Below are 26,557 nucleotides of genomic sequence, written 5' to 3'. Positions count from 1 at the left end.
CTAGCGCCGCCCTGGGACCGGCCCTGCCTGCCGGGGGAGAGCGTCCCCTGCTGTGTCCCTCGCCCCGCTCCCTGCCCCGCAGAGCCCCCTAGCGCCGCCCTGGGACTAGCCCTGCCTGCCGGGGGAGAGCGCCCCCTGCTGTGTCCCCTGCTCTGCCTCTTACCCCGCAGAGCCCCTTAGCGCCGCCCTGGGACCGGCCCTGCCGGCCAGGGAAGAGCGCCCCTGCTGGGTCCCCCACCCCGCTCCCTGCCCCACAAAGCCCCCTGGCGCCGACCTAGACCGGTCCTGCATGCCGGGGGAGAGCGCCCCCTGCTGTGTCTCCCGCCCCGCTCTCTGCCCCACAAAGCCCCCTAGCACCGCCGTGGGACCGGCCCTGCCTGCTGCGGGAGAGTGCCCCTCCTGGGTCCCCCGTCCTGCTCCCTGCCCCACAAAGCCCCCTAGCGCCACCCTGGGAGCGGCCCTGCCTGCCGGGGGAGAGCGCCCCCTGCTGTGTCCCCCGCCCCGCCCCCTGCCCCGCAGAGCCCCCTAGCGCCGCCCTGGGACCGGCCCTGGCTGCCGGGGGAGAGCGCCCCCTCCACCCCACCTCCTGCAGCACAGTGCCCCCTAGTGCCACCCTGGGGCCAGCCCTGCACAGGCTGGGAGAGATTCGTGGGGGCTCGGGAGCGCCATCTGGATCCGCGCTCCCCCCATACATACCTTCCCCGAGACAGGGATCTCACCTGCCCACCCCCCACACTTAGCTGCACCAGGCACAGGCATCGACTCTGTGTGAGGGCAGGGCTGGGCCAAGGTACAGGGAAGGGAAGGGAAGTGTCATTAGTGGTCTTTTATATGGAAATATATTCAAGGGCTCTTCTCACCCATGGGCTTAATTACAGCCCCTTGAGATTCTGCTCAGCCCCTCCCCCTCACCCATGAGCACCCCAGGGGTAAATGTAGGTCAAGGGGGAAGTGCCCCCCGCTCCGCATGTGGGTAGAATGTGGCAGGGGTTGGGAGCCGGAACTCCTGGTTTCTCTCCCCAGCTCTATGAGGGGAGTGGGGTCTGGTGGGTTAGAGCAAGGGGGCTGGGAGCCAGGACTCCTGGGTTATATACCCAGCCCTCTCTAGTACCCTTTCTATGCCTCAGTTTCCCCAACTCTAACATGGAGCTGATTCTGCCCTATGTGCAGTGGTGGGGTGGACAAGCTGTGCTGGCAGAAGCGATGCGGGAGGGGGCTGGGATGCTAGCTTGGGAGTTGCCTGCTGTCATAAATATAAAGGGAAGGGTAAACACCTTTAAAATCCCTCCTGGCCAGAGGAAAAACCCTTTCACCTGTAAAGGGTTAAGAAGCTAGGATAACCTCACTGGCACCTGACCAAAATGACCAATGAGGAGACAAGATACTTTCAAAAGCTGGGAGGAGGGAGAAAAACAAAAGGGTCTGTGTCTGTCTGTGTCAAGGTTCCTCCCCCACTCTGAACTCTAGGGTACAGATGTGGGGACCTGCATGAAAACCTCCTAAGCTTACTTTTACCAGCTTAGGTTAAAACTTCCCCAAGGTACAAATTAATTTTACCCTTTGCCCTTGGAATTTCCACTGCCACCACCAAACTTTAACTGGGTGTACTGGGAAACGTAGTTTGGACACGTCTGTCCCCCCAAAATCCTCCCAACCCTTGCACCCCACTTCCTGGGGAAGGTTTGGTAAAAATCATCACCAATTTGCATAGGTGACCACAGACCCAAACCCTTGGATCTGAGAACAATGAAAAAGCATTCAGTTTTCTTACAAGAAGACTTTTAATAGAAGTAAAGGAATCACCTCTGTAAAATCAGGATGGTAGATACCTTACAGGGTAATTAGATTCAAAACATAGAAAATCCCTCTAGGCAAAACCTTAAGTTACAAAAAAGGTACACAGACAGGAAGAGTCATTCTATTCAGCACAGTTCTTTTCTCAGGGTATGTCTACACTACGAAATTAGGTTGAATTTATAGAAGTCGTTTTTTTAGAAATCGGTTTTATATATTCGAGTGTGTGTGTCCCCACAGAAAATGCTCTAAGTGCATTAAGTGCATTAACTCGGTGGAGTGCTTCCACAGTACCGAGGCTAGAGTCGACTTCTGGAGCGTTGCACTGTGGGTGGCTATCCCACAGTTCCTGCAGTCTCCGCTGCCCATTGGAATTCTGGGTTGAGATCCCAATGCCTGTTGGGGCTAAAACATTGTCGCGGGTTGTTCTGGATACATATCGTCATGCCCCCGTTCCCTCCCTCCCTCCGTGAAAGCAAGGGCAGACAATCGTTTCGCGCCTTTTTTCCTGAGTTACCTGTGCAGACGCCATACCACGGCAAGCATGGAGCCCGCTCAGCTCACTGTCACCGTTTGTCTCCTGGGTGCTGGCAGACGTGGTACTGTATTGCTACACAGCAGCAGCAACCCATTGCCTTGTGGCAGCAGATGGTGCAATAGGACTGGTAGCCGTCATCGTCATGTCCGAGGTGCTCATGGTCGCCTGTGTGAGGTCGATCAGGAGCGCCTGGGCAGACATGGGCGCAGGGACTAAATTTGGAGTGACTTGATCAAGTCATTCTCTTTAGTCCTGCAGTCAGTCCTATTGAACCATCTTATGGTGAGCAGGCAGGCGATACGGATTGCTAGCAGTCCTATTGCATCATCTTCTGCTGGGCAGGCAAGAGATGAGGATGGCTAGCAGTCCTATTGTACCATCTTCTGCCGAGCAGCCATGAGATGTGGATGGCATGCAGTCCTTCTGCACTGTCTGCTGCCAGCCAAAGATGTAAAAGATAGATGGAGTGTATCAAAACAAGAAATAGACCAGATTTGTTTTGTACTCATTTGCAAACCCCCCCCTCCCGCTCCCGTCTAGGGGACTCATTCCTCTAGGTCACACTGCAGTCACTCACAGAGAAGGTGCAGCGAGGTAAATCTAGCCATGTATCAATCAGAGGCCAGACTAATCTCCTTGTTCCAATAAGAACAATAACTTAGGTGCACCATTTCTTATTGGAACCCTCCGTGAAGTCCTGCCTGAAATGTAAAGCCTTGATGTAAAGCCACCCCCTTTGTTGATTTTAGCTCCCTGTAAGCCAACCCTGTAAACCATGTTGTCAGTCGCCCCTCCCTGCGTCAGAGCAACGGCAAACAATCGTGCATCTGAGTTGAGAGTGCTGTCCAGAGCAGTCACAATGGAGCACTCTGGGATAGCTCCCGGAGGCCAATACCGTAGAATTGTGTCCACAGTACCCCAAATTCGACCTGGCAAGGCCGATTTAAGTGCTAATCCACTTGTCAGGGGTGGAGTAAGGACATCGATTTTAAGAGCCCTTTAAGTCGAAATAAAGGGCTTCATCGTGTGGACAGGTGCAGGTTTACATCGATTTAATGCTGCTAAATTTGACCTAAAGTCCTAGTGTAGACCAGGGCTTAGCCATTTAAAGAAATCATAATCTAACACATACCTAGCTAGATTACTTACTAAAGTTCTAAGACTCCATTCCTGTTCTATCCCCGGCAAAAGCAGCATACAGACAGACACAGACCCTTTTGTTTTTCTCCCTCCTCCCAGCTTTTGAAAGTCTCTTGTCTCCTCATTGGTCATTTTGGTCAGGTGCCAGGGAGGCTACCTTTAGCTTCTTAACCCTTTACAGGTGAGAGGATTTTTCCTCTGGCCAGGAGGGATTTTAAAGGGGTTTACCCTTGCCTTTATATTTATGACAGTCTGTGTGATGCTTTTGCCGGGGACAGAACAGGAATGGAGTCTTAGAATTTAGTAAGTAATCTAGCTAGGTATGCGTTAGATTATGATTTCTTTAAATGGCTGAGAAATTAAGCTGTGCTGAATAGAATGGATATTCCTGTCTGTGTGTCTTTTTGTAACTTAAGGTTTTGCCTAGAGGGATTCTCTATGTTTTGAATCTAATTACCCTCTAAGGTAGTTACCATCCTGATTTTACAGAGGTGATTCTTTTTTACTTTTTACTTCTCTTAAAATCCTTCTTTTCAGAAACTGAATGCTTTTTCATTGTTCTTAAGATCCAAGGGTTTGGGTCTGTGGTCACCTATGCAAATTGGTGAGGATTTTTACCAAACCTTCCCCAGGAAGTGGGGTGCAAGGGTTGGGAGGATTTGGGGGGGAAATAAATAAATAAATAAACCCAGATAAATAATAAATAAACCCAGATAAACGTTTGGTGGTGGCAGTGGAAGCCCAAGGGCAAAGGGTAAAATAGTTTGTACCTTGGGGAAGTTTTAACCTAAGCTGGTAAAAATAAGCTTAGGAGGTTTTCATGCAGGTCCCCACATCTGTACCCTAGAGTTCAGAGTGGGGAAGGAACCTTGACACCTGCCATATCTTTGGATGGGGAAGCTTGGGCTCCAGGCAGCTGGGCCTGTGATGGATGCCCACGTGGAGATCCTGGCCCAGCAGCATGACTGGGGTCATTGGCTTCCAGTGCTGCCAGCAGGTGATCGGAGCAGGACCAGCCTGTCTGGTGGGGGTTGCAGGGAGGCTGAGTGAAGTCATTGGGTCTGAAAATTGAAGTGAGAAACAGGTCACTGCACTGTCAGCTTATGCCCAAATAAATTTGTTAGTCTCTAAGGTGCCGCACGGACTCCTCATTTTTTTTAGTAAGGGGAGACCACCCTCTACACCCATTGCACCATTAGGGGGCGCTGGGCTGCAAGGAGCAGTGTGGGGGTCTCAGCAGGGGGTGCTCTCCCCTGGCAGGCACAGCTGACCCCAGGGCGGTACTAGGGAGTGCTGTGGGGCAGGGAGCAGGGCAGGGGCTCAGCAGAGGGCACTCTCCCCTGGCAGGCAGGGCTGGCCCCAGGACAGCACCTGGTGGAGCTGGGTTGAGACTGGAACAGGGAAAGGCTCCAGATCCAGATCCCCTTCACTGCCCCCCTGGACCAGCCCATCCCCCATCTATCCCCACACACACCCATCCCCTCACCCATCCCCTCCCTCTCTCTCCCATACCCCCCTCCTGCCCAAGCCAATCCTGCTAGAAATCTTTGGGGTTTCCCCTTCCCCAGCCCCGCTCCCACATCTTCTTTGGCACTGTAACTATAACCACCCGGACCGGTGGGGGGCTGGGGGGGGGTGAGGGTGGATCTTGCCAAGGCAGGGGGCTGGGAAGGGCCCGGTGCAGAAGTTAAACGTTGACAGTTGGGTAAGGTCATGTCCCTGTGGGCACGGATGCCAGCACCACCCTTCCCAACTATGAGCTGATCCCCCCGGCTCCGCGCCATCAATGTTTAACTTCTGTGTGAGGCCCTTCCCAGCCTCTGCACCTCCTCGGGGTGTGTGAATGTGCCAGGCCATAGGCAAAGACATGAATCCCCCACATCTTGGCTTAGCCTGAATACTGGGGTCCCAGCCCAGCTCTACCTGTGCCCCTCACTCCTGACCCACAGCCCCTGCTAGCCCAGCTCTGGGCTCCCCTGAGCTCTGCTGGCACCCCTCACTCTTGACCCCTGCTAGCCCAGCTCTGCCCCACCCCAGTTCTGCCGGTGCCTTTCACTCTCCACCCGCAGCCCCTTTCTAGCCCAGCCCTGGGTTCCCCAAATGGCTGTCTGTCCCCCACAGTTCAACTCAGGATTGGCTGGAACCTGTGGGGGTGGCTGGAACCGGCTGGCTCACAGGATGGGAACCTGTCTTCAGGGCTGTTTGGGGGGACCTGAGGCATGAAGGGGCAAATCCCCATGCAGGGCAACGGCCCCTGTGACATGAAATGCACCAAGGCAAATCCAACAGGAGCATGAATTTAAAGGGACAGCACCAGGATTCTCCTCCACTTCCCCCACTGGCTGGCAGAGGCAGGGGAAAGGGCGGGTCAGGCCCTGATTTCTTAATTACCCAGCGATGATGGCATATGAGTGGGTTTTATAGTATAATCTCAATGACCCAGGTCAATGCCACCAGTTTCCACTTGGCTTCTCATCAGTTTCACTCTGTAGCTCTCATGCTCCAGCCCCTGAAGTGATGTTTGGGTTGCAGTCGGGGCAAGGGAGTGGGTCAATCCGACTCTTTTAAATTCCAACCTGTTTCTGCTGAACCCAAATGTGGGGGTTAAGTATGACCTGGCGGCATGTGCGAGGGCTAGGTGTGCACAGGGAGAGCATGTGGGTGTGCACTGGCATGTTGTCTGGAGGAGGGCATGCCCATGTGAGTATTGGTGCAGGTGTTTGGGTGTGCAGTGTCTATGCACACTGGGGGAATTATGCATGCGGGGGGGGGTATGTGGAGTATGCCCGAGTGCAGGTATTGTGTGCCCGTGTGATGTGCAGCGGTTGAGTGTTGCACACTGTGGGTATCCCGGGGGGGGGGGGGGGACGGGGACGGGGACGGGACGGGACAGACAGGCAAGTGAAGGTGATTCATGGTCTCTGTGTGTATATAATGTCTTCTGCAGTTTCCACAGTATGCATCCGATGAAGTGAGCTGTAGCTCACGAAAGCTCATGCTCAAATAAATTGGTTAGTCTCTTAAGGTGCCACAAGTCCTCCTTTTCTTTTTACTGTGAGGATGTGACGCAGCAGGGAGGGGGGAGTGTTGACCTGGGAATGTGCCCTGGGGATGGGAGACCTGAGAGCCTGTAACCTGAGCCAGGAGGGGGAGGGGGAGGTGACACCTCTGCCCAGGAATGTGGACACAGGCAGCAGAAGGGAGCCTGCTGGGGGGGTTTAGTTTCAGTTTGGGGCTGGGTGGTGGAACGCAGGGAACCCCAGGGCTGGGGTCTAAGCTCCCTGCTCCCCCAGAAGGACTTGACTGAGAGGTCCTGGGTGTACCCACAAGCTCTGTTTTGGACTGTGTTCCTGTTGTCCAATAAACCTTCTGTTTTAGGGCTGGCTGAGAGTCTCAGTGAATCCCAGGAAGAGGGGTGCAGGGCCTGGACTCCCCCACACTCCGTGACACAGACTCCACCCTGGGTGCATTCTTTTTGCTTTATTAAAGTCTCTTCTGTCACTGCCATTTCCTGCCCAGACTTCCTGATTCATAGATCCACCAACTGTAAGGCCAGGAGGCACCATCGCAACCATGCACTCTGACCCCCTGCATAACCCAGGCCAGTGAACCTCACCCAGCAATTCCTGCATCCAGCCCATATGTGGTGGTTGAGCTAGACTGGCTCTTCCCACCGGCCTCGATGACAGGAATCTTCATTGTCCTATGGGGAGGTGAAAAGTCCCATCTCAGCCACGGCTGAGGCCCCTAGCGTGTTGCCTTGGCCTGGCATCATCAAGGTTTTGTCCCCACACCTGCCAAGACATGCTGCAGCAGCGGGGGCCATCCGTAGGCTCCAACTGAGGTCAGTTCTCTGGTGGCATGGAGGCTTCTAGAAGGCGCGGTGCTCCTCCTGCCCATTGACGGTGACACTGGCCTCGGTCACGGAGCATGGCAGCTGCTCGGTGCTGAAGGGGTGCCGACAGCACTGGGCCACAGTGCTGCCCATCTGTGGGCTGTAGATGGTGGAGGTGAGCTCCTGGCTGGGCAGGGCAGTGTCCACTTGCAGCACCCTCCACCTGGCAATGAACCTGCAGTACCTGCGGAAGGGGTGACACAGTCGCTCTCACATGGGCAGCCAGGATGCAAGAGGTCCAGGGGGGATCCATGCCAGAAACTAAGGATCTCTCTAGAGCCCAGCCCCAGCAACTAATGCCACTAAGAGCATCTCACTGGCAGGGGGTGTGCCAATGCCCAAGCTGCCTGTATGGCATGGGCACAGCTTGGCATCAGGGCTCAGGCAACACAGCAGGAAGACGAGTGTCCAAGAATGGGGCGGCAACAGTGTATGGGCAGAGAAGGGGTCTGGTTGGGACAGGGAGGATCTCACCAGCCTGGGGGCAGGGGAAGGTCAGAGCTTTTTGCTTGACACAAGAAGTGGTGCTGCCCCTTGCACCTGAGGCTCCTGCCCCTGGCCCATGGGGGGCGGGGGAACAGTTAACAGCCATTCCTACTCCAGCTGGCCCTGGCAAGCGAGCCCTCTACGCAGGAGGTGGCTGTTATGCAGGGTGCCGACAACAGGGGGCAGCACAGCAGGCAGCAGACCCTGGCATGGGGATCCTGATTGCCTGGTGGGAAGGGGCTGGGAGCTACAGTGGGACGCGTAGTCCTGGCTGAACTCCCCCAGGAGCCAGGTTCACCCCCAATCCCAACATTTGCTCCAGCTGGAGATGTGGGGCTCATGGAGCCAGAGCCTATGGACCGGCAAGGCTCTGTGGGAGGAAACCCAAATCCCCATTACCCCAATCCCTCAGGTACCCAAATCCCCATTACCCCAATCCCACGAGGGCAGAGCGATCCCCTAGGCTTGGGTCCCTGTCCAGACCCTGAGTTCTGGCTCTGCTGAGATATATGGCCGCTGGCAGGAGCTGTCGAGGTGCAGGCTCATGTGCCAGGTGTGAAAGGACAAAGCAGGCTGGCACTAGACTGGCCAGGGGAGCCGAGAGGGCAGGGGAAAGTGGGGTTACTATGCAGCTAGCGCCACGCACACACCCAGGGCTTTGCAAACCTGCCAACAACAGCGTCCTGCCCCAGCCAGGGTGCAGGCAGGGAAGGGGCAGACTGTGGGGGAGATGGCAGGAACAGATGAACTGTGACCCCCCCAATGACTAGGCATGGGGGGTGCAGGCCAAGGAAGGCGCTGGGGAGACACTGAGCTGGCGGTGCTGGAGGCTTGGGCCGGGAGAGACAGCAGGTGGGGGGGTGTCATTCCAGGGATGGAGGAGTGGTAGAGCTGGGCACTATCTGTGGGGAAGGGGGGATTTGGGGCAGAAGGGAAGGGGGGATGGAGGAGCAGAGGGGAGGACCCCAGGGGACTCTGATGGGGGAAGGGCTGGGCAGAGGAGTCAGAGTCAATGGGGGAGCAGAACCCACGAGGGCTGAGGAGTTCGGGGGCAGGTCAGCAAGGGGAGAGGGCAGATCTCAAGGTCTCCCATAGGCTGCTGACACAGGGGAGGACAAAAGGAGGCCTGGGGTCAGAGGTCGGGGCAGCTCCCAGACAAGGGCAGTTCTCCAACTTGGGGGATTGGACTGAAACTTCAAAAGCCCTGGACCTAACCCCTGGGCTCACCACCCACCCCTGGAACAGGGCCCGACCTCTGCGCTCATTGCCCACATTGGGAAAAGGGCCTGACCTCCAGGCTCACCGCTCATACTGGAACGGGGCCCAACCTCCAGGTTCATACCCCATGCCAGTAGTGGGGCCTGACCCCCGAGCTCACAGCCCATGCCCGACCCCTGGGCTCATCGCCCACACCAAGAACAGGGCCTGACCTCCAGGCTCACCACCCATGCCGGGAACAGGGCCCGACCTCCGGGCTCACCGCCCACACCAGGAACAGGGCCCGACCTCCGGGCTCACAGCCCATGCTGGGAGCAGGGCCCGACCCCCAGGCTCACTGCTCACCCCTGGAACAGGGCCTGACCGCTGCGCTTGTTGCCCACACCAGGAAAAGGGCCTGACCTCCAGGCTCACTGCCCACACCGGGAACGGAGCCCAACACCCAGGGTCACAACACCACGCTGGGAGTAGGGCCTGACCCCTGGGCTCACCGCCCACACCGGGAACAGGGCCTGACCCCTGGGCTCACTGCCCACACCGGGAACAGGGCCCGACCTCCAGGCTCACTGCCCACACCGGGAACGGAGCCCAACACCCAGGGTCACAACACCACGCTGGGAGTAGGGCCTGACCCCTGGGCTCACCGCCCACACCGGGAACAGGGCCTGACCCCTGGGCTCACTGCCCACACCGGGAACAGGGCCCGACCTCCAGGCTCACTGCCCATGCCGGGAACAGGGCCCGACTCTGGGCTCACAGCCCACTCCGGGAGCGAGGCCCGACCCCTGGGCTCACTGCCCACCCCTGGAACAGGGCCTGACCTCCACGCTCATTGCCCACACCAGGAATGGGGCCCAACCTCCGGGCTCACTGCCCATGCCAGGAACAGGGTCTGACTTCCAGGCTCACCAACCACGCCGGGATCAGGGTCTGACCCCTGGGCTCACCCCCAATGCCAGCAACGGGGCCCGACCCCCGGGCTCACTGCCTATACCTGGAATGGGGTCTGACCCTCAGACTCACTGCCCATGCCAGGAACGGGGCCTGACCCCCAGGCTCACCACCCACATCTGGAACGGGACCCGACCCCCATGCTGGGAGTAGGGCCCGAACCCTGGGCTCGTTGCCCATGCCAGGAGCAGGGCCCAATCCTGGGCTCACTCACCAGGATGCACTCACACCTGGAGTGGGAGCTGGGCTATGGCCAGATGTGAGGACTAGAACAGGAGATGGAGGGTGGAGGGGGTGCATACCAAGGAGCTGCCTGGCTTTTGATCATCCCCAGCAAAGATCCAGGGATTGCAGCCCTTGCAGGGGCTTTCTGAGAGGAGCAAATACAGCCTATCTCCCTGGGGATGCAGATTGCAGGGATGCAGGTTCTGTGCCTGACTTGGCCAGTGAGGCGAGGCAGGGCAGGGCAGGGCAGGGCTGGGCTGGGCTTCCTGCAGAGCACCTTCAAGGCCAGGCACGAGTCACAGAGCCCTACCTCTGCACTGGGGTGGGGCGAAGCTGGGTTGGGGGCATTGCCCAGGAAGGGGGGCTGAAAGCAGGGGTTGAGTCACAAGCAAAGGAAAGGTAGGTGGGGAGAGAAGGCAATTCCTGCCCTACCCTGTAGGGGGCCTGATGGAGCCATGAGCACACCTGCGGCATCATCCCCCACAACCCCCACCCCAGTCCCATGGTTAAACCCTGTCCCCAGCAGCCTGTGCCCCACCCCCACCTGGAGTGGGCCACCCGCTCACAGAAGAACTCAGTGCAGAAGAGGACGAAGACAGGGCTGACACAGCTGTGGGCGTAGCTGAGGCAGATGGTGAGCTGGTTCAAGTAGAAGGAGGCAGCGGAGGGGGCAGCCGTCAGGTTGACCAGCTGCACCACGTGGAAGGGTGTCCAGCAGATGAGGAAGGCAGCGATGATGGTAAGCGCCATTTGGGTGACTCGCCGGCTGCGGGCTGAGCAGCACCGCTGTGCACGGCCCATGGCCTGGAGCAGGTGGTGCAGGGTGAGGGAGTACAGCACTGTGATCACCAGCAGCGGCAGGAGGAAGGTTGCCTGTGACTGGTAGCGCATGTACCAGTACAGGCTGCTGGGGCCTGGCAAGTCCATAAGGCACAGCTCCTTCTGGTTCTCCCGCTGCACCTGGGCGTACAGCATGGCTGGCGTGGCCATCACCAGGCTGCTGGCCCACACGCCGGCGTTGATCAGCGCCGCGCAGCGCAGCGTCCGCTTCTGGCCCACTGTGGACGAGTACACCACTGCCACATACCTGGGGAGAGAGTGGCCATCAGGGGGCATGGGACAGGATGGGGGGGTAAGGCAGGGGGATCTAGGGGTGACAATGGGGCTGGGGACAAGACAGGGAGTGTACAGCAGCTGTTGTGCCCCACGTTTCAAAGAGGGGACAGAGTTCCCAGCTGCCCCAGCTTGGAGAGGCCAGGAAACAATGACCCAAGTGCTGATGCTGGTGGTCCCTATCCACAGGCCCTGAGCAGGGGGTGCAGACCCCCTATGCCAGCTCAACACTAGCTGAGGGTGCTGGGCAGGGAGGTTTGCTGGGGCCCAACTTCCCCCCTTTCTGCCCTGCCCCCCCCAACTCCCCCTTTGCCTTGCGGCGCCCCCCCTCCCTCCCATTCCAGCCCTGCCATCCCCTAGCTTTGCCTATATCCTGAAGCCCTCCCACTATTCTATCCCTGTTCCCTCCACCTCCAGTATTCCAGCCCTGCAGCCATTCGGGCCCTGTCTGAGCTCAGTCTTTGGGGGGCTTGTCCGCAGGACTACAGCCTGGGCCATGGCTGCCAACACCGCAGCTGTGAGAGCGACACTAGCTAACCCCAGTCTGGAGGCCAGATTGGCTGCCCAGAAGTAAGGTGACCATATTTCCAAAGGGAGAACAGGACACCCCATGGGGCCAGGACCGTGCTGCAGAGAGGGCCCTGGTGGGTACCTGTCCACGCAGAGCATGGCGACGATGGCCACGCTGGTGAACTGGTTGTTGAGGTCGATGGTGGTGACAGCACGGCATAGGAAGTCCCTGAAGATCCAGCCACGCTCCTGGACAAGCTGGTTGATGATGAAGGTGTCACGGAGTCCCTGGGCGATGCTCCAGAACTGCTCCCTATGAAGGCAGGCAGGACTCTGGGAAAGTCTCCTTTCTGTGAGCAGACTGTCTGCAGGACACACAGCTCACACAGCTTCCACCTTCCTGGGTCTGACCTCGGAGCATTCAGCATCTTCTGCCCCTCTGTGCGCTTCCCCCAGTGAGTCCACCCTCTGGGGAAGCCAGAGAGTCCTGCACCCCAACTCCGCAGTCAGACGTGACTCTCAGCCAGCCAGTAAAACAGAGGTTTATTAGACGACAGGAACATGGTCTAACACAGAGCTTGTAGGTGCAGAGAACAGGACCCCTCAGCTGGGTCTATTCTGGGGGGCAGTGAGTCAGACAACCACATCTGTACTTCACTCCATGTCCCCAGCCAGCCTCAAACTGAAACTCCCTCCAGCCCCTCCTCCTCTGGGCTTTGTCCCTTTCCTGGGCCAGGAGGTCACCTGATTCCTTTGTTCTCCAACCCTTTAGCTCTCACCTTGCAGGGGAGAAGGGCCCAGGCCATCAGTTACCGGGAAACAGGGTGTCGGCCATTCTCTGTGTCCAGACCCCTGCACACACCTGCCCTCTAGGGCTCTGCAACGATCATACACCCTTATCCCACCCCCTAGATACTTAAGAACTGCCTAGGGGAAACTGAGGCACCCCCACACTATTCAGAGGAAACATTAAGAACAGTCCCACTTCATCACAGAAGGGCATCCCCACCAGGAAGAGCAGGTCAGCCATGGCCAGGTTCAGGATGTAGACGTCCGACACCAGTTTGTGCTTGCAGCTCAGCACGATGGAGATCACCAGCCCATTGGCCATGACGCCGCAGCCACAGATGAGGGCGTACACCACAGGCAGCACCAGTGACAGGGCTGGCCCCAGGAGGCTGCCCCAGGCCGCAGGCCCCTTGGCGTCCAGGGGCAGTGAGCCCAGCAGCTCCAGCTCGCACGGCCTCAGGGAGAGGTTGGGGGGGCCCAGCGTGCAGAGCGCCAGAGAAGACATTCAGGCCCAGGGCTAAGTCCAGCTGTCCAGCAGAGCAGCCACAACTGACCCTGGGTGCGAGGCGTTGGCATGCAGCTCCCGAGGCTCCCCCGAGAACTCTGGCATGGCCACTGCTGGGGGGGGGGGGGCACCCAGTCTGGATCAGGGGGTGCCCAGGGATGGACCCAGCATGCACCAGCCCCCTTCTCCTGCCAGCACTTGGGGCTGCGCTGTTGGCCCAGGAGCGGGCCCCTGGGAACAGGGGTGGCCCCTAGACGGGGACCCCTCAGCTAGCGTCCCCACGAGGGCTCCCCGGCTAGCTGCTGCCCGCTCCCCACGGCCGTCCTCAGGCGGCGGGGGAGGGCTGCGGCGCCCCTTCACCCCCAGCACTTAAAGGCACCGGAAGGGACCCCAGCCTCGTTGAGCCCCGGATCCAGCCCTCGGGAGCTGCGCGGCCAGACGACGCCCAGCAGGGCGCCTTCCCCGGGGCTCTGCGCGGCTGGGCCCGATCCCCGCGGATCCGAGGCCACCTGCCCCTGCCGGGGAACCGCCTCGGCCACTCACCGGTGCCTGGATCCTGGAGACCGCCCCGGCCGAGCTGCGCAGATGGCGCCGGCGGATGGAGCCGCCCCAGCGCCCAGGGCACGGGCAGAGGCTCGCGGAGCCCCCCCCGCAAACAGATCCGCGCAGCCAGCCCGTGTCTGCGCCCCCAGCTCCCAGCGTGGGAAACTCAGCGGGCGGGCGCCCAGAGACAGCCGCCTGCCAAGGCTTCCACTGGGGAAAGGGCATGGCGTAGCGCAGCCGGTCGCTGGGGAGAATGCATGCCGGGTGTGGGGGGGGGTTGCAGGCAGAGTACAGCCGTGGCGGGGGGGGGGGGGGGGGGGGGCAGGGGCGACAATGCAGATTGGGGGAGGGAGAAAGTGCAGCCAGGCAGGGGGGCACAGTGCAGCCGGGTTGGGGGCAGAATACAGTTTGGGGGGCAGGGGCGACAATGCAGCCGGTCAGGGAAGGTGGGGGCATGGGGGGCGAATGCAGCCCAGAGGGAGTGGGGGACAGTGCACTGGGGGAGCGGGAACCCTCTGTCCCCTGCACCCAGCAATTCAACCCTGCTTAAGAAACCAGCAAACACCCCCCTGGTCTTTCTGAGCCGGTGGTGAGCTGGTGGCCCAGTTCACACCCACATCCCTTAGTGTAGCAGGAGCAGGCACCCCCCCGTAACTTTCAGCCTGGCCAGAGGGAGAGGTGCATGCCTGGGTAACTGGATTGTCAGGAAAGTTGGAGGCTCCCCGATGCCTCCAGTTTTGGGGCTCTTCCCCGCACTGCAGGGGCACTGCCAGCTCCCCAGCTACCCCACCATCCAGGGGTTTGGAATCCCCAAGCCGTGCCTTCCTTCACAGATGAGCCGCCCTGTGACATCTCCCCCCTGCCAGCGTGGGGCCAGACACTCAGCACTCTAGTGACTGCTGGTTGCAGGGGCGTTAACCCCTTGCAGGCTCAGAGGGGCAGGGTATGGCCGAAGGCAGAGCGGTTTTTGGTTCCCCTCTCTGCTAGCCGCTGCGGGGTGGGGTCAGGGTCAGGGCACGGGACACTGTGAGACTATGAGGCAGGTGCCAGCTCCCCAGTGGAGGCTGCTCCCTAGCACAGGAACTGGGCACTGTGAAGCTGCCTGCTGGGGACACGTGAATGGGGCCAGCATCTCTCCTGCTCCCACACGCTGAGCAGAGCCGGGGCACGATCCAGGCCAAATAGCAGCCCCTGGAGAGTGTGGCAGTGTTGGATGGATGGCATCTGGGGCCACCAGGAGCCTGGGGGGTGGGCACCACACTCCAGGGACGGCTGCATTTTGCATCAAAGACAGTGAATGTCTCAGGCCATGTAAATTATTCTCACTTGCGGCTGCTGGTCCCAGACAAACCTTCTGGTTGCTGCTGGCTCCCAGGCCGGGCCCTCGGTGCCACTGCTCCTGCATCAGACAGGCCATGGCTCCATCCACAGAGCATTGAGGACTGCAGGCCAAGAGGAGCTGATTTCCAGAGTCGCAGAGTCAACTCCAGCCCAGCAGGAGCTTCCGGGTCTGCCAGGGTGCAAGAGTGAGCCACCAGCACCAGGAGTGAGCCATGGTGTGAGCTACAAACAGGGAATGAGACGTTGGCCTGAGCAGAGAGAGAGAGATTGTGTCTGGCTCAGCTGGGCCTGAAGAGGGTGGCTTCTTGCCCCCAGATTGCACTGGTGGAGAATCCCTGCACTCGGGATTTGCCCAAGGAAGGGAGGGATTCAGCCCCATGCCAGGTCTCCAGCCTCCTCAGGTTACTGGGATCTAGGCCTCATAGCAGCACAGGGAATCCCCACCAGGCAGGCAGGGGCTTGGTCATTACGACCGACAATTACCCTGCGTGGATGGCAGAGGTGGATTTACAGTGAAACACAGGATGCCCTGGCACGGGGCGCCTAAGGACAGGAGGCCCTAGAGCCAGGCAGCTGCAGGGGCAGAAGCTTGGTCCTGACGGCTCCTGCTGAAGCTCTCCCCTCCCCCGAGCACGCCGCATTTCCGCCCCTCCCCGCGCTTCTCCCGCCGCTGAACTGGTTTGCCGGCACTCAGGTCGCTCTGGGAGGGAGGGGGAGGAGGTGGAAAAGAGACGGGGGCGGGGCAGGGCAGAGCAAACGGGGGGCCCCGTACTCCCCCTACACATACCCCCCCAGCCCTCCCTGACTCCTGCACCTCCCAGATCCCACCCCACCCACACTGAGCACCAAGGGGGAGCTCCTGCCCTCCCCACCACATTCCCTCCTCGCACTAAATGGGAGCTGCCCCAGGTAAGTGCTCCACACCCCAACCTCCTGCCTTAATCCTGAGCTCCTTCCTACATCCTAACTCCTGGCCAGACCCTGCACCCCAACCCCCAGTGCGCTCATGCACCCTAACTCCCTCCCAGCCCCTGCACCCCAGCCCCCTGCTCTCCCAGATTCCTGCACCCCCTCACACACTCCTAGCCAACTCCTGCACCCCTCTCACAAACACCCTGCCCTCCCTGACTCCTGCCCTCCCCCCCCACATCCCCACCTGCACCCCTCGCACCAAACAGTAGCTGCCCCAGGTAAGCGCTCCAAACCCCAACCCTGAGCCCCCTCCCGCACCCTAACTTCCTCCCAGACCCTGCCTCCCTGGCCCCGAGCCCCTTCCCGCACCCTGACTTCCTCCCAGACCCTGCGCCCCAGGCCCCGAGCCCCCTCCCGCACCCTGACTTCCTCCCAGACCCTGCGCCCCTGGCCCGGAGCCCCCTCCCGCACCCTGACTTCCTCCCTGACCCTGCCCCCCCGGCCCTGAGCCCCCTCCCGCACTCTTAGGCCTGGCCAGACCCCGAAACCCATTGCTTTTTTACATATTTGTTTTTTTATAAAGGGCTCTTCTCCAAAGCGCTTCACACTAGTTAGCTAACGGCAAAAACACTATTTGGAAAGATCATTAAGTGGTCTGCCGAGTCCCTCAGTGATTTTCAAGTGGTCTGTGGAAAAATAACTTAGACTACAAAACCAGTCAAGGTCCCTCACTTTATTTTCATTTACTTGCTATTACTTATAGGAGGAGGAGGAAAGAAAAAAGGATGAAAAATGGGGCCGGGGGGAGAAAAGAGCGAATGTTCTTTTTCTTGGCTGGGTCCCAAGGAGGGGCCCCAACAGTGAAGCTGAGCACAGGGCCCACTAACTCTAAATCCGCCACTGGTGGACAGTGGCAAGAAGCCATGGACACACCTTGCTGGTCACACAGGGCAGCTGGAAAAGGGGCCATGGTAGGAGGATCTGGTCCTGCGAGTGGCTGGAAATATGTCTACAGGAAACCCCCTTGTTACAGGTGATCGTTGAGCTGCATTGATTTGTGAGCAGCTTGGAGAATTGGTAAAAGGCCTGGGAGGCAGGCAGGTTTACACCATGCCCCTGGCCTCCTCGCAGGGCTCTGGCTCTAATAGCCTGAGGTGCTGGATACCCAGTGAGCCAGCTCTGTACCGAGTTTCACACCTCTGGCCCTGAGCAAAGTGGAGCTCAGGCCCTGGCTGCCAGGCTGTTAGCAGCTGAGACTGTGGGACTGTGCCCCCTGTGGGGGAACAGAGACAGGAGCTGGGTGGGTAGGGGAGTAGGTACCGGGTAGCGTGCAGCCCAGAGCAGCTGAAGAGAAGGGCTGGACTGGGCGTGTGAGAAAAGTCCACACACTGTGTGTGTGTGTGTGAGAGAGGGGTGTGATTGTGTGCAAGGGGTGGTGAGGCTGGGCGTGTGTCATGCATGATTGTGTGTGTATGTACTAGCTGTCTGAGGGGGCGGGTGTGTTTCAACAGGTCTTGCTGCAGGGCCAGGCTCACTGTCATGCAGAGGTGCTGCCAGCCCATCGGGGGCTCTAAGCAGGAATATTTTTGTCCCCCTTGCCAGGGTTCCCTCCCCACTCTGAACTCTGGGGTACAGATGTGGGGACCCACATGAAAGACCCCCTAAGTTTATATTCTACCAGTTTAGGTTAAAAACTTCCCCAAGGCACAAATTCCTTTCCTTGTCCTTGTCCAAAGAATAGTAAATATGGCAGGCGACCAGCTTGGCTTAACGGTGAAATCCTAGCGGATCTTAAACATAAAAAAGAAGCTTACAAGAAGTGGAAGGTTGGACATATGACCAGGGAAGAGTATAAAAATATTGCTCGGGCATGTAGGAATGAAATCAGGAGGGCCAAATCGCACCTGGAGCTGCAGCTAGCAAGAGATGTCAAGAGTAACAAGAAGGGTTTCTTCAGGTATGTTGGCAACAAGAAGAAAGCCAAGGAAAGTGTGGGCCCCTTACTGAATGAGGGAGGCAACCTAGTGACAGAGGATGTGGAAAAACCTAATGTGCTCAATGCTTTTTTTGCCTCTGTCTTCACTAACAAGGTCAGCTCCCAGACTGCTGCGCTGGGCATCACAACATGGGGAGTAGATGGCCAGCCCTCTGTGGAGAAAGAGGTGGTTAGGGACTATTTAGAAAAGCTGGACGTGCACAAGTCCATGGGGCCGGACGAGTTGCATCCGAGAGTGCTGAAGGAATTGGCGGATGTGATTGCAGAGCCATTGGCCATTATCTTTGAAAACTCGTGGCGAACGGGGGAAGTCCCAGATGACTGGAAAAAGGCTAATGTAGTGCCCATCTTTAAAAAAGGGAAGAAGGAGGATCCTGGGAACTACAGGCCAGTCAGCCTCACCTCAGTCCCCGGAAAAATCATGGAGCAGGTCCTCAAGGAATCAATCCTGAAGAACTTACACGAGAGGAAAGTGATCAGGAACAGTCAGCATGGATTCACCAAGGGTAGGTCATGCCTGACTAATCTAATCGCCTTCTATGATGAGATTACTGGTTCTGTGGATGAAGGGAAGCAGTGGATGTATTGTTTCTTGACTTTAGCAAAGCTTTTGACACGGTCTCCCACAGTATTCTTGCCAGCAAGTTAAAGAAGTATGGGCTGGATGAATGCACTATAAGGTGGGTAGAAAGTTGGCTAGATTGTCGGGCTCAACGGGTAGTAATCAATGGCTCCATGTCTAGTTGGCAGCCGGTGTCAAGTGGAGTGCCCCAGGGGTCGGTCCTGGGGCCGGTTTTGTTCAATATCTTCATAAATGATCTGGAGGATGGTGTGGATTGCACTCTCAGCAAATTTGCGGATGATACTAAACTGGGAGGAGTGGTAGATATGCTGGAGGGCAGGGATAGGATACAGAGGGACCTAGACAAATTGGAGGATTGGGCCAAAAGAAATCTGATGAGGTTCAATAAGGATAAGTGCAGGGTCCTGCACTTAGGACGGAAGAACCCAATGCACAGCTACAGACTAGGGACCGAATGGCTAGGCAGCAGTTCTGCGGAAAAGGACCTAGGGGTTACAGTGGACGAGAAGCTGGATGTGAGTCAGCAGTGTGCCCTTGTTGCCAAGAAGGCCAATGGCATTTTGGGATGTATAAGTAGGGGCATAGCGAGCAGATCGAGGGACGTGATCGTTCCCCTCTATTCAACATTGGTGAGGCCTCATCTGGAGTACTGTGTCCAGTTTTGGGCCCCACACTACAAGAAGGATGTGGATAAATTGGAGAGAGTCCAGCGAAGGGCAACAAAAATGATTAGGCTTACCCCCAGCGCACCCTGCTGTCTGTTGCTAAGGGAATGTTGTCTGCATGCAGGATGGAGGTGCCTGGTGAATCTCCCCCCACCCTGCGACCAGGAGCAATGGGGCAGGGTGTGGGGGCAGCACTCTGTCCTCCAGCCCGGTTTTGCACTGCTCCCCCGGAGACCTGAGATCATTAGCTCCCTGTGACAGATGCTAACAGGACATGGCCCAGGTCACAGTGAGTCAGTGCCAGAGCCAGGAGTGGAAACAGGGAAAGAATTAGTAGGGGAAGCAAAAGTGGATGGGAACCTGGGAGGCAGTGACCATGAGATGGTTGAGTTCAGGATCCTGACATAGGGAAGAAAGGAGAGCAGCAGAATACGGACCCTGGACTTCAGAAAAGCAGACTTTGACTCCCTCGGGGAACTGATGGGCAGGATCCCCTGGGAGAATCACATGAGGGGGAAAGGAGTCCAGGAGAGCTGGCTGTATTTTAAAGAATCCTTATTGAGGTTGCAGGAACAAACCATCCTGATGTGTAGAAAGAATAGTAAATATGGCAGGTGAACAGCTTGGCTTAACAGTGAAATCCTTGCTGATCTTAAACACAAAAAAGAAGCTTACAAGAAGTGGAAGCTTGGACAAATGACCAGGGAGGAGTATAAAACTATTGCTCAGGCATGCAGGAGTGAAATCAGGAAGGCCAAATCACAACTGGAGTTGCAGCTAGCAAGGGATGTTAAGAGTAACAAGAAGGGTTTCTTCAGGTATGTTAGCAACAAGAAGAAAGTCAAGGAAAGTGTGGGCCCCTTACTGAATGGGGGAGGCAACCTAGTGATAGAGGATGTGGAAAAAGCTAATGTATTCAATGTTTTTTTGCCTGTGTCTTCACAAACAAGGTCAGCTTACAGACTGCTGCACTGGGCAGCACAGCATGGGGAGAAGGTGACCAGCCCCCTGTGGAGAAAGAAGTGGTTCGGGTCTATTTAGAAAAGCTGGACGTGCACAAGTCCATGGGGCCGGATGCGTTGCATCCGAGAGTGCTAAAGGAGTTGGCGGATGTGATTGCAGAGCCATTGGCCATTATCTTTGAAAACTCATGGCGATCGGGGGAAGTCCCGGATGACTGGAAAAAGGCTAATGTAGTGCCCATCTTTAAAAAAGGGAAGAAGGAGGATCTGGGGAACTACGGGCCAGTCAGCCTCACCTCAGTCCCTGGAAAAATCATGGAGCAGGTCCTCAGGGAATCAATTCTGAAGCACTTAGAGGAGAGGAAAGTGATCAGGAACAGTCAGCATGGATTCACCAAGGGCAAGTCATGCCTGATTAACCTAATTGCCTTCTATGACGAGATAACTGGCTCTGTGGATGAGGGGAAAGCGGTGGACGTGTTATTCCTTGACTTTAGCAAAGCTTTTGATATGGACTCCCACAGTATTCTTGCCAACAAGTTAAAGAAGTATGGGCTGGATGAATGGATTATAAGGTGGATAGAAAGCTGGCTAGATCGTCGGACTCAACGGGTAGTGATCAATGGCTCCGTGTCTAGTTGGCAGCCGGTATCAAGCAGAGTGCCCCAAGGATCGGTCCTGGGGCCGGTTTTGTTCAATATCTTCATTAATGATCTGGAGGATGGCGTAGATTGCACCCTCAGCAAGTTTGCAGAGGACACTAAACTGGGAGGAGAGGTAGATACGCTGGAGGGTAGGGATAGGATACAGAGGGCCCTAGACAAATTGGAGGATTAGGCCAAAAGAAATCTGGTGAGGTTCAACAAGGATAAATGCAGAGTCCTGCACTTAGGATGGAAGAATCCCATGCACCACTACAGACTAGGGACCGAATGGCTAGGCAGCAGTTGTGCAGAAAAGGACCTAGGGGTTACAGTGGACGAGAAGCTGGATATGAGTCAACAGCGTGCCCTTGTTGCCAAGAAGGCCAATGGCATTTTGGGATGTATAAATAGGGGCATTGCCAGCAGATCGAGGGACGTGATCGTTCCCCTCTATTTGACATTGGTGAGGCCTCATCTGGAGTACTGTGTCCAGTTTTGGGCCCCACACTACAAGAAGGATGTGGAAAAATTGGAAAGAGTCTAGGGGAGGGCAACAAAAATGATGAGGGGTCTGGAACACATGACTTATGAGGAGAGGCTGAGGGAACTGGGATTGTTTAGTCTGCAGAAGAGAAGAATGAGGGGGGATTTGATAGCTGCTTTCAACTATCTGAAAGGGGGTTCCAAAGAGGATGGCTCTAGACTGTTCTCAGTGGTAGCAGATGACAGAACAAGGAGTAATGGTCTCAAGTTGCAGTGGGGGAGGTTTAGGTTGGATATTAGGAAAAACTTTTTCACTGGGAGGGTGGTGAAGCACTGGAATGGGTTACCTAGGGAGGTGATGGAATCTCCTTCTTTAGCGGTTTTTAAGGTCAGGCTTGACAAAGCCCTGGCTGGGATGATTTAGTTGGGGATTGGTCCTGCTTTGAGAAGGGGTTGGACTAGATGACCTCCTGAGATCCCTTCCAACCCTGATATTCTATGATTCTATGAAACCAGGGTCCTGGCTTCTAGGCCCGTACATCATCTACTAACCCCAGATTAGCCCTGCCCCTACTGCCCACAGCTCTCCCCCACAGCATCACCAGGGGCCCCATTTTCACAGCTGGGTGACCCAGCTTTGGGATGGAAGAAGGAGATGGTGTTGGAGGGTAGGGGAGCCCCGGGTTCGTGTCTTATTTCTGCTTGTTTCACAGCCCCGTCAGATCTGCTTGCCTTGATCCTGCAGAAGGATGCTGGAATAGGGCTGGCTACCTCCCAAGTACCCCCTCGTGGCATGCCTTGGCGCTGCAGTGGCTTTGTCTCAGTTTCCCCTCTCTACAGGGCACCTGAACCACTCCCCACCACAGTTGAAAACAAAGTTCCCTTTCCAGGGGTCAATTTCAGTTCTGCCAGTGAAGTGGTAAAAACAGTGGCTGGCTGGCTTTCTGCTCTCTCTCTCTCTTTCGAGCCACACCCTCCAGGATTTCTTGTCACTCCGCACACTCTGGCTCAGAGATTCCAGATAGCCAAAAAAACCCTGTGCTGTTCTGGTGTTACTCAGCCATCTTCTCCAGGCCTTTGCTAAAATGTCCCTTTCCCTTTACTCAGGCCTCTCCTGTAGGGGAAAAACTACAAGTTCCATTTTGTTTAGACACTTCGCCATTTTGTTTGTAAGGAGTTGTTGTTTGTCCACCATGTTGGTGACCTTCTTCTTGAGAAAATTGGCACCTTTTCCTCTCTACAGCAGGAAAGAGCAAGGGTCACATGGCCTGTTTTCTGCCTAGTATCAGGAGAGCATAAAAGACTGCTGCACCCAAGAGGAGAGGCTGTCCCTCCCAGTGGCAATGCAGTACATGTCCTAGCCAAGACTTCGAGGGATCTACAGAAGACCACAGAAGAAGATCCAAACTCCATAGTTCCAGCTATCAGTTCCTGATTGATTCCAATCTTACCTGTATCCTGAACTCCTGTGTCCTCACCTTGCTGTCCTGATGTATTCCATCCGTGATGTCCTCTGTCGTGGGTCCATTCCTCTGAACCTGATGTAGTATGCTGTGTACCTCTGTACCTTACTCCGTAAATTCCCCTTTGTCCTTATGGGTTTGGGACCTTGACTTTAAGTCAGTTTGTCATGCCAACCTGTACCTGTATGCCCTTTGTATATTGTTTTGCTGGGGGTCCTATGAGTTACTGTTTCCTGTTTGAGTCGCTGTTTATTAAACCAGTTTTCGTTATAGTTAATCCTGTCCTTAGTTTTCTCGCCGTTGATAGATGCGGTTTGGGGGAACGAGTCTGCTGGGCAGGGACTCTGAGGTGTGGAACCTAGAGCACATCCAGTTAACCACAGGCAAGATCTGAGTTCCTGGTTAACACTCCCTTATTTATCCCCAAAGCCTAACTGAGTCACATGAGCCGTTAACCTTTTTCCCACCTGGGCGGGTGAGTTAACAATGTTGCAGGTGGGGCAGAGAGACCCATTTCCTGTGCCGGGTGCTCTGGCACAATCCCCCCAATGACAGAGAGCCCCAGGGCTGGGCAGCTGCGGGGCAGAAGCTTGGTCCTGCCGGCTCCAGGGGCTCCTGCTGCAGGACAGGCTCCACCTGCCCCCACCAGCAGCCAAGCTTCCCCCTCCCCCAAGCGTGCCACGTTCCCGCCCCTCCCCCTCCCAGCGTTTCCCCTGCCACTGAACAGCTGTTTGCCAGTGCTCTGGGAGGGAGGGAGGGAGGGAGGGGGCGGGGCCGCAGTGTGCTCGGGGGAGGAGACAAAGAAGAGGCGGGGCTGGGCCTTGGGGAAGGGGGGGGAATCAGGGCAGGGCGGAGCAAAGTCAGGGCCCCCACACGCCCCCTACACATACCCCCGCAGCCCCCTGCCATGAGCCACTCAGGGCAGGGGCCTGGGAGCAACCCCCATGAACCCAGCCCACACACCCAGCCCCCTGCCCTGGCTCCTGGACCCCCCACCCGCCACATCCCCATCCCCACCCTGAGCACCGAGCAAGAGCTCCTGCACCCCTCTCACCAAACAGGAGCTGCCCCAGGTAAGCACTTCACACACTCCAACCTTCTGCCCCAACCCCGAGCCCCCTCCCGCACCCTGACTTCCTCCCAGACCCTGCCCCCCTGGCCCCGAGCCCCCTCCCGCACCCTGACTTCCTCCCTGACCCTGGCCCCGAGCCCCCTCCCGCACTCTTAGGCCTGGCCAGACCCCGAAACCCATTGCTTTTTTACATATTTGTTTTTCATAAAGGGCTCTTCTCCAAAGCGCTTCACACGAGTCAGCTAAGGGCACAAACACTATTTGGAAAGATCTGGAAGTGGTCTGTCAAGACCCTCAGCGATTTTCAAGTGGCCTGTGGAAAAATAAGTTAGACTACAAAACCAGTCAAGGTCCCTCACTTTATTTTCATTTACTTGCTATTACTTATAGGAGGAGGAGGAAGGAAAAAAGGATGAAAAATGGGGCCGGGGAGGAGATAAGAGCGAATGTTCTTTTTCTTGGCTGGGTCCCAAGGAGGGGCCCCAACAATGAAGCTGAGCACAGGGCCCCACTAACTCTAAATCCGCCACTGGGGCTAATCCCTCCCCCACAGCTCCCCATGCCGCAGCCAGAGGCTGACCCCCCCACTCCCTGAGCCCCGCATGCCGCTGCCAAGACTGGGGCTGACCCCTCCCTCGCCCCAGTTCCCCGCACCACTGCCAGGAGCTGGGGCTGACACCCTCCCCACACTGCTGGCAGGGGCTGGACCCTAACCCCCACAAGCTCCATTCTACCTGGGGCTGACTCCCACAAGCCCTGCTGCCTGACACCTCGCATCGCCACCCCCCACACACACATGTTCCTCCATGCCCCGCTTGGGGGGCACACCAGACTGTTTTGGTAAACTGGGCATTTGTTCATTTGCTCTTGCCAGTTGACCAGTTGGCAAGAGCAAACCGGATAAATGCCCGTTTTTGTCAAAAAAGTCAGGACGGCTGGGACAGAGCTTAAAAAGGGAACTGTCCTGGCCAAATGGGGATGCAAGTGAGTCCTGGGGGAGTCCGGCCAGGGCGGGGGACAGACCCTGACCTGGCTAATCGCGCCACTCCCAAGAGGCCGGACCAGCCCCAGCTGCGCTGCCAGCAGACTGTGGCCGGGGGGCAGGATGTGAGGGAGTGGGTCTCTGGAGGTGTGCGGGGGGGGGTCCTTTGGGCAGTGGTGGGGGAGGTCTGTGTGTTGGGATGCTGGGCAGTGGAGGGGTCTGAGTGGGGGGCTGTGTAGTTGTGGTGGTGGGCTGGGGGAAGCGCATTGGGCAGTAGTGGTGCGGCTGTGTGTGGGGGGTGCTGGGCAGGGGTGGGGGTGCGCAGGTCACTGTGCATTTGTGGTGGAGGGTCTGTGGGGGGGGCTGCTGGGCATAGCAGTTCCGGGAGATTCTGGGCATAGGGAGTCGGGGGCTGTGTGGCACGGCATGGGCCCACCCCCGAGAGGAAGGGGCACTCTGGCAACACAGGGCTGGGAGGGCCAGTGTGCATCTGACAACTGCCCGCTTGTATACAGCGCCCTTGCACTGGGCTGTGTGGAGCAGGGCAGGCCCCACTACCAGGGGTGGCTTTACCAATTTTGCCACCCCAAGCAGTTGCCACCGAATTGCCGCCGCCCCCAGAAGAGTGGCGGAGCTGCCGCACAAAAGCCACTGCAGCGGGAAGAGAGGCAAAGCTGCCGCCGAATTGCCGCCGCAGGACACGGACTGCTGCCCCATGCTCATTGACGCCCCAAGCACCTGCTTGGAAAGCTATGCCCCATTGGCCCTGGCTGTCACCTTGCTCTGGGGATCGACCTCCACAGGCCATGCTCCTTTGCCCCCATGGGGGCCCACAAATAAGTTTGGCGCTGGGCCCAAAAAGGTTAATCCAGCCCTGGGCAGCGGCACAGATGGGGCGAGAAACAAGGGACCATGGCAGTGGTATAATGCCAACAGACCCTGGTCGTCGGCGGATGGGATTGAACCAGGGACCTTCGGAGTTTAGTGCATGAGCCTCTACTGCATGAGCTAAAAGCCAACTGACTATTTAGGTAAGTGTGTAGAGCAGGCTCATTTAACTCTCTCTAAGTGGTCTTGGTGCCACTAGATGGGACAGAACACCACACCCAGAAGGTGTGAAAGAACAGATTAAGGACTATTTAGAAAAGCTGGACCTGCAGAAGTCCCTGGGTCCAGATCTAATGCATCCAAGGGTGCTGAGGGAGTTGGCTAATGTGATTGCAGAGCCACTGGCCATTATCTTTGAAAATTCGTGGTGATTGGGGGAGGGCCTGGACGATTGGAAAAAGGCAAATATAGTTCCCATATTTTAAAAAGGGAAAAAAGAGAAGCCAGGGAATTACAGACCAGTCAGCCTCACTTCAGTCCCTGGCAAAATCATGGAGCAGGTGCTCAAGGAATCCATTTTGAACCACTTGGAGGAGAGGAAGGTGATCAGGAACAGTCAGCATGGATTCACCAAGGGCAAGTCATGCCTGACCAACCTGATTGCCTTCTATGATGAGATAACGGGCTCTTGTGGATATGGGGAAAGCAATGGATGTGATAGATGTAAGCAGTGTCAGGATGACATCTGGTGGTGAGGTGTGGCAAGTTGTGGAAAAGAACTTCAGGGGCTGATCTCATTTGCATAGGCACACCCACCCCGCCTAGAATGAGGCCATAGCTGCCCAAATGGTCACTTTGGCTGCTGTGGGATCCCCAGTGTCTCTGTTATTGGGGCAGGAAGAATAAATTGTTATTACCC

The 26,557-nt window shown here is 57.0% G+C and overlaps 1 long non-coding RNA gene and 1 pseudogene across 1 annotated transcript; one reads left to right on the top strand and one right to left on the bottom strand.

The window, feature by feature from the left end:
- Positions 1-7,081: 7,081 nt before the first annotated feature.
- On the bottom strand, positions 7,082-13,269 carry LOC119567830 (annotated as a pseudogene).
- Positions 13,270-14,895: 1,626 nt separating this feature from the next.
- LOC122462777 lies at positions 14,896-23,033 on the top strand. Its single transcript, XR_006285532.1, has 2 exons — positions 14,896-15,263; positions 22,537-23,033. It is a non-coding gene; the product is annotated as an uncharacterized LOC122462777 (long non-coding RNA).
- Positions 23,034-26,557: the final 3,524 nt, after the last annotated feature.

Source organism: Chelonia mydas, chromosome 13 (assembly GCF_015237465.2).
Source record: "Chelonia mydas isolate rCheMyd1 chromosome 13, rCheMyd1.pri.v2, whole genome shotgun sequence".
NCBI lineage: Eukaryota > Metazoa > Chordata > Testudines > Cheloniidae > Chelonia > Chelonia mydas.
The sequence above is the reverse complement of the archived record's forward strand: the minus strand, read 5'-3'. Positions and strand labels throughout refer to the sequence as shown.